Consider the following 14,185-nt stretch of genomic DNA (forward strand, 5'->3'; position numbering starts at 1 on the left):
GTAGGGAGGTGGGGGATAAACCTTTTATGCTAATTTCTATTTATTTTAGTTACAGAATTCTGATTATACAAGAGATATATAAAATCAGCCACAGACCAGACTTTCTCAGTATGCCCAAAACACAGAGGACTGAGAATTTATGAGCAAGTTCATTTCAATCAATAGTCCATATCTTTGTTCCTCCTGAATTCATCTTGCTGCCTATAAATAAATCAGCAATGTCATAATTAAGGGGGAATGGCTTATTATTCCCATAGTCTTCCACATTGCCTCTCAAAAAAAAGGCAAAATTGTTTTATGAAGATAAAACCAGAAGAAACCTGCCTGTAATTGTAAAACCTAGTCTACAGTATTGTTAGATATGATTTTTTTTCCTCCCTTCTTTAAACACTTTTCTTTCCTACAAAATAAGTTCATGCTAACTCATCAAAGCCAGGTATCAGGAATTCAAAACACATCAGGAAAAAACCAGCAAATGTGGGAGACAGAATCAAAGGAAAAAAAATAAAATAAATACAAAATCAATAGAAATGTAGTAAAATAATTCTGGAACTGGGTAAAATTAGATTTAATTAAGTCTGTGTTTTATTATACTGTACAGATTAGGAATAAAATTATTTTTATTCAATTTTGTCATTCACTGGGGGAGTCCAGAATGTCCCAATTTAAAGCTAACTACTGCATGTCACACAAACCAATAAAACAGGTCTCATGGTAGAGTAGGAAGAACACTGGTTCATCTTTTAGCTCATACTCACTCTGACACTTACTGTGTTATCTTGAGCAAATAATACAAGTTCCCTGGACCTCAGTTTTCTCATCCACAAAACAAGGAAAATGGGATAGATTAGGATCATAGTATAATGGATTTAGAGCTGAATAGAGAACTTTAGAGGACAATGACTAATTTCTTTCTTTTACAGATGGAAATCTAAGACATAGAAATGTTAAGTGACTTGTCCAGGAATTCCTTCTAACACTTTTTCTGGCTCTAACCCTATGATTTTATGACTATCTAATGAATACTGTATGTGAAGTATTTCTATTCCCAGACTCCAGACCCTTAATCCTAAAGGCATAAATTTGAACAAAATGAACTTGAACAAACCTGGATGTTCAGAAGTCTCCCCTAAAGTTATTCCTTGAGATAGTAGAGTCTAAAGGACAAGTAGATTAGGGCAATCAAATCTCTACTCAAATTGGAAATGAATCTTAATTTATATTGGCTCATGGCTTCTCTAAAACAGACAGCATTCCTAAAAAGTGATTTATAATTCTAGTTGGTATCACAATAATGACAAATTATCAGCCCAAACAATAAAATAGAATATACAGAATAATACATTATTTTAAGTTTGTTCTCATATAGATTTAGTGAAATTATTGTCCCTTAAAACATGACTACATATATGTCATGGGGAGAATGGGGTACAGGGTTTGGGGTAGGGGTTGGGGTCTTTAGGAATTCCTCTTTAAAGAATTACACCCTCTTGCACACAAAAGCAGTTAGAATAAGATGGTAGTTTATTTAGGGACAAGGGAAGAGAGGGGAAGGGAAACCATGAAAGAAATCCTTGGACTTCTCATGGGGAGAGAGGCATGGCAGAGAGGTGGCTCTGAGATACCAATCTCCTCAAGCAGGAGACTGGCAGGTACTTTTATAGAGGACTAAGGGGCAGGGTGGGGTGACCATCTGACTGTGGAAAGTTCCCTTAGTGAGGGAGGACCATCCCCCACTGGTGGTGGCTGGAGGAATTGGGTGAGGGGTGGCTGTAGATCAGTCAAGCCATCTCCTCAGAAAACAAAGGAAGCAGCCACACCTAAATTTATCTCCCCAGGGGTAAGGGAGACTAGAATAAAGGGTGGGTGTCAGGAGCTCAGTCTGAACTGGTTCCACTTATCTCTATAGGAGTATCTGTCCTCTGGTTTAGTTTCTCAAGGAGAAGATTCTTTGATGTGCCCCAGAGAACTTCTGGGGTACTCTGGGCCCATAACATATATAATCACTTATTAACTCATAAAACAAAAAAGCATTTTTAGCTGAGGTCCCATGAGGCCAACATTCTCTTTTCTCACTAGTGGCCACTCACACTGCAAGAAATAGAAAATGGGAAATGAAAAGAGTTAGTGGAGAATAAAAAGAATTGTTTGGTCGATGCTACCTTTTACTTTATGGGTTGCGGCAGCTGACTCCATGGCTATTACAGAACTCAATATGGTATGGGGAACATACTTTGTGTACTCCTCGTTGGAAAATGTATTACATAAAGGAAAATTTTTTATACTATGATAATGCTTCTAACCTTAACCACCAAATACTATAAGAACATCTGCCTAGGAATTGGTTTATCTTATTAAAAGGATTTTTAACTAGATTTGAAAGTGATAGGGGGAAAATGATTCAAATATAACCACTAAAACAGACAGATTTTTGAAGTGTTGGTATGAAAAAGAAACATGATTAAATGTAGAAAGTTTTCATAGTCCTCTAAAGACAATGACTGGGGAAGATAGAAAGATTTTTTCTACTCATAGGATCAAAAATCTATATCCATGAAGTAACTGTATGAAATGAACAATTTGAACAAAATCTCAAATATGGTCAAATACTGATATAACTTCAGACTTTATAGGGTATGACTCATGATTCTAATATAGCAATGGAAAGGGATAAGAGGAACAAATTATGGAGAAGGGGAAAGAAAGCAGTAGTGCACATCATGAAGATATTTATACCTGTGTGGATATATACAAACCTGAAGGAAGAGTCATGATGCATTGCATTTACAAAAGGATAATGGGGAAGGAAGTGGTAGACATATACTACAAAGCACCAGTACAGCTGGGAAGAACTAGATGACAAGTTCCTCATACAAATCATAAATCTCACAGTAAGACATTCTATAGTTGTGATTGAATATGTCAGCAGCTACTGATGGAAGTGTCTATGAAAAGCTAAAGAATGTATAAATTATAAGCATTGGTTCAAAAGCAATGGGAGGTGTTCCGGAATTAAATTCTGGTTCTGTAATTCATTAAAGAGGAGGAAAAGTATGTGGTGTTTAAAGAGACTAACCTGGTAAAATAGGAACATTGACGACTATGCCTACCGGACATCTCTAACTGGATGTTCCATACATATCTGGAACTCACTATGTTCAAAATGGAACTCAGTAACTTTCCTTTAAACCCTCCATTCTCTCCAACTTCCCTAGCACTATCAAGGGCACAACCATCCTTCTAGTCAGCAAAAACTAGGTATCCTCATGACTCTATACCCTCACTTAGCCCACATATCCATCCAATCTGTTGCCAAGTCTTGCCATTTCTACTCGCACAAGGTCCCTCTTATAAAGCCTCTTTACGTCAATCATATAGCTGCCACCCTAATGCTGGCCCTCATCACTTCAAGCCTGGACTATTTCAAGAGTCTTCTGGATGATCTTCCTTCCTCAAGTCTCTTCCTACTGCAATCTATTCTCCACTTAGCATCCAAAGTATATTTATTTATTAAGACAAAGGTTTGACCAGGTTTCTCTTTAAGATAGTTCAAAACCCACCTTCTACAGTAAACTTTTCCCCGCTCAGATTCCTACCCCCACTTCTACTACTACTGCTTTCCCTATGAGATTGCTAAATACATACATATAGAGAGAGAGACATATGTATGTACATACAAACACAATACATATTTGTACAAACATACATACACACATTTGTATGTAGATATAGATATTGATTTTATATATAGTACCATACCTACAGTTTTTTACTGTCTCTCCCATTATAATATGAATGCCTTGATAGCAAGGATTGTGTTTATGCTTTTCTTTAGATCCTCATCCAAACAAGTACAATGACACACAGTAAGTGCTTAAAAAATGCTTGGTTACTGACTTGGAACTAAACAGGAAATAGAAATTTAAGCAAGGGCAGATAACTGGAGGGTGAACACAAAAGTCATGCAGTCCATTAAGAATCTTGGCAAGATGGTCAAAAAGCAAGATGACCTAGTTTCAATGACAATTTAAATAAACACAAAAACTTTTTAAAGCTATGTTGCAGGCATAAGAAAGATCAAGGAAGGGGAAGACTCCTGCTTCATGTAGATGGTACCATGATTGCTTGGGGCAGAGAGGTGAAGTCAATAAAAGTTTTGTTAGCCACTACTGAATCAAAATGAAATCTGATATTTACTTAGTGATTTAATGTTTGCAAAGCACTCTATATACAATATGTCATATACTCCATTTAATAGCTCTATAAGGAAAATAGTACAGTGTCATCCCCATTTTATGGAATGAAGGCTCAGAATTTAGGAAATTATCATGGTCATGCATGCAGCTTTTAAGTGTAAGGCAGTATATGAACTTGAGTATTCTTGACTCTAGGTCCTTCATCCATCTAATATATCATTATACTATATTATTTTATTTGTACTATGAATTTAAAAAAAAGATTTTATATGCTATTTTGGAAATCTCCCTATCATTTACAACTCTTTACAAAAAATGTATTCTGAGTTTTAAATTAGCATCTTTCTTTTTTATTGTTGTTTATTTTATTTTTAATTTATGGAATAAAACAAGCATTTCCATAATATAGTACAATAAAAGAAAATTGTACATCAAACTGAAAAATCTACTATGCACAACTTGCTATTCCTTTCAAATATAAAACAAAATTATCATATAAATTTCACGTTTTATTTTTTTCTTCTCTCCCCCTTCACTCTTAAGATGGCTACCAATAGAAGCAAATAGGGGTTTGTGTGTGTGTGTAAATATACACACACACACATATATATATACATATACACATATATACATATATGTATTGGTGTGTATATATACACACACATGTGTATACACATATACATATATGTAAAATTGTTCTGTGCATCTCTTTATCAGTTCTGTGTCTGGATGTAGACAGTATCTGTCTTCATATGTCCTTTATAGTTAATTTATGTACCTATAATAATGTTAAGGGCTAAAATTCTAGCTAGTCTGTCTAAAATATCTAATGAGTGGTCGCCAATAAATTATAAGCTTTAGCAAGAATTGGACTTTTAAGCATTTATTAAGGAGAATAAGAATTTGGTAAAGAGAGAGAAAGGCCTAGATTCCTATCTATTAAAGGGAGAGCACATTTCTAGCTCCGCTCTCCACCAGAGTCCAAAGAAAAAAATGCCAGACTGAGCGCGCCAGTCTCTTCCTTCCTCCTCCCACTCGCCCGCGTCACTTCCTCATGCCAAAGAAAAGACTCCTGGTCTTGCCCTCAAAGACCTTCCCTTCATGGGCGGAACTCTTCTACAGTAAGTCTCCAGCAGGTGGCGTCATTCCAATCGTTACAATAAACAAAATAACTTATTCCCTAAAAGTCATTCTTAAAACACTATTACTGGGGCAGCTAAGTGGCACAGTGGATAGAGCACTGGCCCTGGAGTCAGGAGGACTTGAGTTCAAATCCAGCCTCAGACACTTGACACTTAACTAGCTGCATGACCCTGGGCAAGTCACTTAACCCCATTTGCCTCACAAAAAAAAAAACTGGAAAAAAAAACACTATTACTGTTAGTGTATACAGTATTCTCTTGGTTCTGCTCATTTTTCTCTTCATTATTTCTGGAAAATCCTTCCATGTTTTTCTAAAATGAGCTCATAATTTCTTTTTTTTTTTTTTTTTTTGGTGAGGCAATTGGGGTTAAGTGACTTGCCCCAGGTCACACAGCTAGTAAGTGTCAAGTGTCTGAGGTCGGATTTGAACTCAGGTCCTCCTGACTCCAGGGCCTGTTCTCTATCCACTGCGCCACCTAGATGCCCCCATAATTTCTTATAGGAAAGTAGTATTCCATCACAATCACATACCACAACTTGTTCAGTAGTATCTCTCAAATGAATATTTGCAATAAAACCAGTTGTGAAGTTCCAGGTTGCCTGTATGTGGAAAGAACTTGATTTAGTGCCATGGATATAGGTATTAGTCTTATCCCATGATACCTACTATTCTCCATTACTAGATCTTCATCTATGTCACACTTACTTCCTCAAGACTTGGTCCTAATCCTTCTTTTCTTTCTGTATTCTCTTACCTGTTGATCTGATCAGCTTCTCTGTGTTCAATTATCATCTCTATACAGATTATTCCCAGATTTACCATCCCAGCCTTAGTCTCTCTTCTGAGGTCTAGTCTTATTAACTGCTTATTGGACATTTCAATAACTTAAATGTTGCATGCCTAAAACAACACTCATTATCATTCTTCCAAAAGCACCCCTTCTGAATTTCCTATTTCTGTTAAGGGCACTACTACTCTTCCAGTCACCCAGGATTTCAAACTCATGTCATCCTCAACCCCTCTCTCACTTACCCTACATATCCAATCACAACATCCTTTGAATACATTCTCCTTTCTCCATTCACACTACTACTAAGTTCCTACTTAGAATACTTTCAAGATGTCCTGGTTACATCATGTGCATAGTTAAATGTTTTGTTTTGTTTTTAAATACTTTGCAAACAAGGAAATATAATTTAGAAAACTTATATAAAATGGCAATTGCTACCCAGACTATGACTTACTGAAGGCTTTGCCAGGAGAAGAACACGTGTCTAATATAGGGCTTTACTTGTGGACATTTAATTATCCACATTAGTATGCTTTGTCTAGAACAGGAAGGGTGATTTTACAACCACACAGCCTCGTCTTCTACCTTCATCACATTTCCTCCCACAACATCCTACACATATATAATAAAATGTTTTAGCCAAATTCTTTTCCTACTCATGAACGCTTCCAAACCAGAGAAACACTATTTCCTAAAGCTTTTGTTAAGGTCAGAGGCTTACCTGCTTCTTTCCCTATGGATTACCAATAGGAAGGGAAAAAAATTAATTTGTAATAACATTTTAAATATTTTCCCCTAGGTCAATTACTTGATGATAATTATAACCTTTAAGACCATATATATCTTAGGGGAATACATATGAATCCACCAACTGTTCATGGATTAGGAATAAATGCGAGGCATGATCCATACTAAACCTCATTTTTCTTTTTGATTTTTCTATTTCTGACAGTGGCACAACAATTCACCTAGTCACCCATGTTCAAAACCTTGGTGCTATCTTTGACTCTTTCCTCTTCCTCATTTCTAACATTTAGTCAGTTGCCAATATTTGTCAATTCCATTCTGCATTGTTTCATATCTGTTGCTTCCTATATTTTATATCCATCACCCACTGCCAGAGATTCCATTTAGGGCTAGCAGAATAGTCTCTATGGAAAGTTCTCTCTCCTCCTCCCCTAAACTTGCTGCCAATGGTCCTCTCCCCTTTCCCTCTCATGGCTATATAGTGACTCCATCTCCACCAATGAAGAAGGAAAATCAGAGTCCCTGCTCTATCTTTAAACTTCAGGCCCATTTTCAACAGTATTGAACTAAGCCCCTACATTCTTTGCCTCCCTTACCATTGTAAGGCAACTATGCTTACTCACACTACTTGGAAGAACATGGAGTCACTAACTACAATCCTTTCAGTAAGATGGAGGTTCACTAGGCCATTTAATTGCCTTTTCTCTCCCACTGGGCACACAATCTGCTTTGCCACTATATACTCCAGACCTCTAAGTATTGCAATCTGATATGCCAATGAACTATATACATGCCAGGCCTTGCCATCTACCTTGAAGCTGCTCCTTTAAGACTTCTAAGATTTGCCATCTGCCCTGAAGTAACACCTTTAGGACGACTGTTCTAAAGTACCTTCATGAAGTGTCTCCATGAATTAGAAAGTAAGCTTATTGAGAGCAGGGACTATTTCATTTATATATTTGTATCCCTGGCATTTAGCATATAAACATTTAATAAATGCTTTTTCATTCATTCTATTCCTAGTGCTACTGCCCTAGTAAAGATCCTTATTATCATGCATCTAGACATATCTATATAACATATAAAATCACTTTAAGGTTTACTATGCACTCTATAAATATTATTCCAATTTAACTTCATAACAAGCCAGGGAGGTAGATACTATTTTTATTCTGTATGGGGCTAAAATTCTAGCTAGACTGCCTAAAAATCTAATGAGTGGTCATCATAAATTATAAGCTTTAGCAGGAGTTTAGACTTTTAAGTATTTATTTATTTATTTTTTTATTGGTGAGGCAATTGGGGTTAAGTGACTTGCCCAAGATCACACAGCTAATAAGTGTCAAGTGTCTGAGGCTGGATTTGAACTCAGGTACTCCTGAATCCAGGGCCAGTGATCTATCCACTGCGCCATCTAGCTGCCCTTTTAAGTATTTATTAAGGAGCATAAGAATTTGGTGAGGAGAGAGAAAGAGGCCAAGATTCCTTCATCTATCTATCTCAGGGAGCAAGAATCTCAGCTCCATTCAGAACGAGGTCCTGGGCGAAAGAGAGACCACTTGCTCCTTCCTCCTCCCAGAAACCTCCTCTCCAACAGGAAACAGGGCTGTCCATACACATACAGCTTCAGGCTAATTGGTTGGTAGTTCTGATTGACAAGTCCCACAGGTGGTTCTATAGATGTAACTTCTGGATGCTAAAGTCACCTGGTCTCTAAATCATATGCTTTCTCCTCATGGCGGTGCTTCCTTACAGTATCTCTCTAGCAGGGGTGCCATTCCAATTCTCACAATTCCTATTTTACAAATGAGGAAACTGAGGCTGTCAGAAGTGACTTGCACAGGGTCACTCAGCTCCTCTCTGAACCCAAATTTGAATTCCAGTCTTCCTGATTTCAGGTCCAAGGCTCTATTATGCCACCTAGTTATCAAATATTTATTCATTCAAAAGCAAACATGTAGACATTTAGTAGTTCTATGCTGTGCTAGGTGCTGGAAATACCAAGATCAAACATGTCATTCTCAAGAAGCTTGTATAGTATATGCTGTAGGCAGGATATACTATATAATGTATAGTTTGGTAATATATAATAACTAGTTTTCAAAAAATATATACACAGTACACACTTTTAAATTTTATCTGAATTTTGTTTGATTAATATTTCTTCCATTACTTTTTAAACTCTAGAAATCGATAAAGTATAAATCCAGCCCTGATACTAGTGTTTGCAGATTCTAAGTGTTCATAATGAAAATTTAACAATCAATTCTTATGGTATGAATTAGCTCTAGCACAACATGCATTCTAGACATGCTGACTTTCCTCTTACCATTTTCTTTGTTTTGCTAAATCTGAGGTTTTATCTTACCTGCATTTTCCCACCTCTCTTTTCCACCCAACCACATATTGGTGATTTTTACCTGTCCACCCGCTGTCTAAAATGCAGATTGAACACCCTTTTGTCAGCCTTTCTCTTACCTTCCAGGCAGAATGTATAGGCTACTATCTTATCTCTCCCAAACCCCTACTTGGTCTCTTCTTCCTTGGGTTAAACTTTCCCAAATATTCTATGCTTCAGACCTCTCATTACCTTTTTTACCTACTCTGAACACCAATTTAGCCAATGTCCTTTCTAAAATGAGACATCTAAAACTGGGCAAACTATTCTAGATTTGTTCTGACCTGGACTAAGTATAACATAATATTACTTTCCTTCTTGCTTTTCTTCTTCCCTTGGACCACGTACTGTGGTGCTTCTCATATTCTTATCATATTTCATTTTGTATTATGATTACTTCTATGTCAAATTTCTTACATTTAATTATAATCTCCATAAGGAAAGGTTACATGCCTCTTAAAAAAAAAAAACTTTGTATGTTTTCTACTGTCTAGTAATACTCTTCTGGGAAAAGTAGAAAAGTTGGTGTATTTTTTTTGTTTTGTTTTTTTTAGCTAAATAGGTCTTTATAACACCTGAAATATCACCTACAACATACACAGTGCTTAATAAATGAATTGATTTAGAGATCATCTAGTCTAACACCTTCAATTTATAATTGAACCAACTGAAGTCAAAGTATTAAGTGACTTACCCACAGTTAAGCAGTCTGAGATAGGATCTGAACATAGGCCCTTTGACTCCAAATCTATCATTCTTTTCACTGTATCATGGAATATTAATAAATACCTAAACTGTTGAATTGACTTGGACTTAAGATTCAGATTTAATTACACTCCTGTCACTAACTAGCTGAATGACTATAATCAAATCACTTAACCCACTTGAGGCTTTTGTCTCATTATTTATAGAAGCAACAATTTTTAAGTAATCTCCAATGTTTCTTGTAGCTCTAAAATATTCTGTGATTCCCTGGTTCCATTAGCCTATTCAATATCTATATAGTATTTACTAAGATGATCTAATACGGTTTTCTAAGAGTTTAAAAAAAAAGAGAGAGAAACATGGAGGCCAATGGAGGAACTGGACAGAGGACAGAGGATCATGACATCTAAGGCTGAAATGTACCCTAGACAAAATCCAAAACTTTGCCCTCACCATTACCCTACAAGAAGAGGTAGAGTTAGCTCAGTTAGGGCCAGATTAGGTGTTCCCTAAAATCTCTCCTAAACTCTTCAGTGTTTCTGAAGTGATTTTAAATCTATTCCAACTGAAGACAGAAGCAGCAGAACAGGAAAATACAGTAAAATACATGAACTTTAAAAGAGTCAGAATTCCAATCCTGTCCTCTTAGCACCTCCAAAACACAGCCACCAAGAGTCTCTATCTCTTCCCTTTTCATATATAAAACATCTTAGATAATCTTTTTTTTTTGGTAATTTCAATAAAACAATGAATCAATGCACTTTGCAAATAGTTTCATTAAATTTAACAATAAACAAATAAATTATGTAGTAAATGTTTGTGAGTCAATTCTTTACTCCCTTATGTGAGCTATCGCAAAGAACAGCCCTGTTTTTTGTATTTTTTTTTCCTCATTCTCAACTTTTCTAAGTTAGATCTTACCCCTTTTAGGTCTCCTTTGTCCCCTCTCTTCACTCCCAACCCTGGAATGATGAGGCTAATGATGCAGCATAGTATAATGGAAGAATACTGAATTTGGAGTTAAGAGATTTTTGTTTCAAACCCACCCCCACCCCCCTCCTTTACTTAGCAGGGATATGATCATTAATAAATGATTACACAATATATATTTTTCTGCATTTCAGTTCCAGTATCTGTAAAATACAGATAATGATGTTTGAACTACTCACTTTTAAGAGTTGTGGTGAGGCAAGCATTTTATAAACCTTAAAGTATTATGTAAAATGTGTGTAATTATCTAGATAGATAGTTCTTGAGAATAAATAAGATGAGTACTGCTCATCCTTCCTAGTATGACAATTCTTTTTTCACTGAGAACACAAAATAGTTAGCTTTTGGCTGTCTGTAATGTTCCCTATTCCTAGTTCAGAAAATAGTTGATGTTTCAAAGGTGTATTGGTGTACATTTTAAGGTACCATCAATACATATATGTCAGCACAAGACAGTTACAAGCATGTAGTATTATGACTTCCAAAAATAAACAGGAGTAGCTTGAGTTTAGGGGATAGAAGATGCAGACAAGAAACATTTTTTTAATGGAAATTAGCTGCTTTGTGGCAAAGATAAGTATATAGCCATTGACAGCTTTTTTGAAAGACATTGTGAGAATAGCTATTGGTCTAATAATGACTTTGAAATACAATCTTCTTTGATCAGCACTGAAAAATGACTTACTAGGCACTGACATTTAAAAGCTAAGGTTTCTTTAATGTTTATTACAATATTTTTTCAGTGTAACTTTCCACACCTGAAAATGTATGAAATATTACAATACAGAGAACTGTGGTCATTTGACACTGCCTTATTACACACAGCACAAAACTCAAAACTTATATATGAAACATCAGCCATAACACAACCCAAATGTTAAAAAGAATAATCCAAAAGGAAGGGAAAAATTAGGGAAAGCAGTCAGGCAGTATACACAGAATCGCTATTATTTATCTAGTCTGAAATCACTTTATCATGCTATTTCATTGTTCCAATTATTTTTGTTCAGCTAAGTGGCAACACATTATTTCCAAGCAAATGGTTTATTATTCATTTATCCTTAATAGATAATATTATTATATCTGCACTAATTCATTATTTTAAAATTTTCTCAGCTTTTCTGCCCTACTTAGCATCCCTATGAAACCATTTTAAAAACCAGATTAAGTACCCATCACACTGGTAACTAAATGTTTTGTTCACACTTAAAAATAATGAACAAATACTCCCCAATAACTAAAATTGTTTTAATTTTTCAGCATACATAGCATCTGTTTAGCTGCTGGTGTAAAGCTAAAATCCTTTCAAATTCACAACAACATTCTAAATAAATGAAAATAATTTACTTGTGAAAAATTTACAAGTAACCCAAGGTAAGCACCTCAAAAGGTGATTAGATGCCTGATAATCCCAAATTGATTAATATGTAGTTCTTTTGCAGGGGAGAAAGCATTATTCTATATGCTCTATAGAGACAACATGATTCACTTATAATGCGTTACTCGAGGCAATCTAATACTCTTTTTAACTTTGAAAAAACTTAAAGGTGAGGTAAAATATACTTTACCTACCCAAATGTAAGTACCCAATTGGATATCTCAGGTAAAAAGGACGATTGCCTCTGTCACTTTAGACAATGAACAAAATATAACTGATTGTACAGTTTTAAATGTTTTGAGTCTTCATCATCTATAACTGTTCTAAAGATAATTAGCTAATACAGCTGACCAGCAAGTTGATTATTCTTTTTTCATACTGACTTTAAAGTACCAATTCATTCTTTTCAGAGACCAAGATTATTTTTTTTCCATTTCTTATTTTAGTGAAAGGGAACAATGCCAAGTAGAATAGTAATCACATCATCCCATAAATGAATTCTATAATCACTGGTTTTAACATTTCCATTTTCCAGGAAACAAAGTAGAGGAATAAAATGCCGATTCAGAAAAATGTTCTTTCTAGAATGATGCACGAGAATAAAAAATAAAATAAAATAAAATAAAATTCTTAAGGGTGGACAGAACATCTCCATAATCTTGCTTATACATTTCACTGGCTAATCTATAAAACATTATAGCTTAAGAAACCACAACTTTAAAAACAGGTTGGGGGGTGGATTTGGGTGGGGGAGTATTGCTATTGGTAAGGTACTGTCATTTAAAAAATTGTTTCAATGTTGAACTGTTTTGATCTATTCTAGAAAAAAATTATATACTAATTACAGTGAAATGCACATGTATGTATATTTGTGTGTATATAGATACAACATAGACATGTTGTCACAGAAAAATACATTCCTTTAGTTTTACTTATATAGTGGGCATTTTGACAATGTTACAAAATTTTTTTAAATGTATTATTCCTTTTTTACATGTATATTGTACTATCAAAACTTTTTCTTGTTTAGTCTGGTGGAAAACTCATTTCTTCTTCTGTAGTCATAGAATCTAAGAGTTGGAAAAATCCTCAAAAGCCATCAATACCAAACTAGGGCTGAAAAAGGAAACCTTTCAAGTGACCACCTCACCTTTTCATGAAGACTTGCGTAGAGAAAAAAAAAACAACTAACCTTCAGTCAGCTCATTACACTTTGGGGAAGATTAGGAGGCTTTACCTATCACTCCTAATTCAGCCCTTGGAGGCCAAGGATCACAGATTTAGATTTTTGAAGGAACCTCAGAGTTAATCTAGCCCAAATTCCTGAATTTACTGGTGAGAAAACTGAGTCCAAGAGAGGTTGCAAAGCTTTAACAACATAGAAAGGGCCAGACCACAGCTAAAAAGGGCTAGTCAGGATTTGAATCTAGGTTCTCTGACTGAATATCTAGCACTATTTCCAGTACATGATCCCTTTTCAACATGTTGGAACTTCAAATACTTGAAGGCTATTATCTCACATTGAGACTTCTTTTTCTCCAGGTCAGTTCTTTCAATCAATTTTTACAAGGCATAACATTGAGGCCTTTCACAATCCTAGCTGCACTTTCTCTGTATGTTTAACAATGTCCTTCCTTAAAGTCACCCTCTCTTAATCATCTAGTTGAAAATGATCTTATTTCTGGTAGTCCAGGAATAAAGAATAATGCTTTCTTAAAATACTTCATAGTTCTTCCTTCAAAACTAGTATTCATCACTGGATTTTCCTCATGATAGCTTCCACCTGTTACAGATTGATTTGAATGCAACATGGATTTAAACAGGTGTTTTAATAAGG

At 35.4% G+C, this 14,185-nt stretch overlaps 1 protein-coding gene across 4 annotated transcripts in view; it reads right to left on the reverse strand.

The window, feature by feature from the left end:
• The window catches only part of CDH7 (cadherin 7), a 201,921-nt gene that overhangs the window by 181,118 nt on the left and 6,618 nt on the right, over positions 1 to 14,185 (reverse strand). Inside the window, exon 2 of one of the 4 annotated variants that reach the window (XM_043963777.1) lies at positions 1,109 to 1,157. The exons of the other annotated variants lie outside the window; for them this stretch is intronic. The gene's annotated coding sequence lies outside the window, so the exon portion shown is untranslated. The remainder of the gene's footprint in view (positions 1 to 1,108; positions 1,158 to 14,185) is intronic. 4 annotated transcript variants of the gene reach the window in all.

The sequence above is a fragment of the Dromiciops gliroides genome, chromosome 1 (genome assembly GCF_019393635.1).
Source record: "Dromiciops gliroides isolate mDroGli1 chromosome 1, mDroGli1.pri, whole genome shotgun sequence".
NCBI classification, from domain to species: domain Eukaryota; kingdom Metazoa; phylum Chordata; class Mammalia; order Microbiotheria; family Microbiotheriidae; genus Dromiciops; species Dromiciops gliroides.